The sequence below is a fragment of the Myotis davidii genome, unplaced genomic scaffold (assembly GCF_000327345.1).
Source record: "Myotis davidii unplaced genomic scaffold, ASM32734v1 scaffold2863, whole genome shotgun sequence".
NCBI lineage: Eukaryota > Metazoa > Chordata > Mammalia > Chiroptera > Vespertilionidae > Myotis > Myotis davidii.
Window position 1 is genome coordinate 217,560 of NW_006294115.1, and position 453 is coordinate 218,012.

A 453-nucleotide genomic window follows, 5' to 3' on the forward strand; every position below is an offset into this window, starting at 1 on the left:
CCATCCTGCCCCACCCGCTGTGACAGGCACCACGTCCCCCTGCCCCTGCGGGTACTGGCGGCCTCGGATCCTCGAGCCCGGATTCCGTTGGGCTTTGTTTCCTGTGGTTTGTATTGTAAACACAGGCCCTCGGTCCTTCTAATAACACTACGTGGTGAAGAGGCTCTAGCTGCCTGGTCCGAGGGCCGCCTTGCGGGCCCCACAGAGTAAAGGGAGACAGACGCCTCTAAGCAGAGCCCCTAACTGTCCACTCGGGAGAGCAGAGCACTTCCTCAGGAGGCAGCAGGGGTGGGGGGCTGGAGATGGGGGGGATTTTATGACTGAAACATCCTGTGTGGTTACTTTCAGTTTGTCTGGCCTGCCAGGTAGCCACTGTTCTGTTCACAGCCCAAGAAGCTTCACAAAACTGCCTAGAATCTAGGCCCTAGATCCACCCCCGACCACCTGATCTGA

At 58.5% G+C, this 453-nt stretch overlaps 1 protein-coding gene across 1 annotated transcript in view; it reads right to left on the reverse strand.

Moving 5' to 3' along the window:
* PRPF19 (pre-mRNA processing factor 19) overlaps window positions 1–453 on the reverse strand; it is a gene marked incomplete at its 5' end in the record, with an annotated part of 13,009 nt that overhangs the window by 8,727 nt on the left and 3,829 nt on the right. The gene's annotated exons all lie outside the window — the stretch shown is intronic.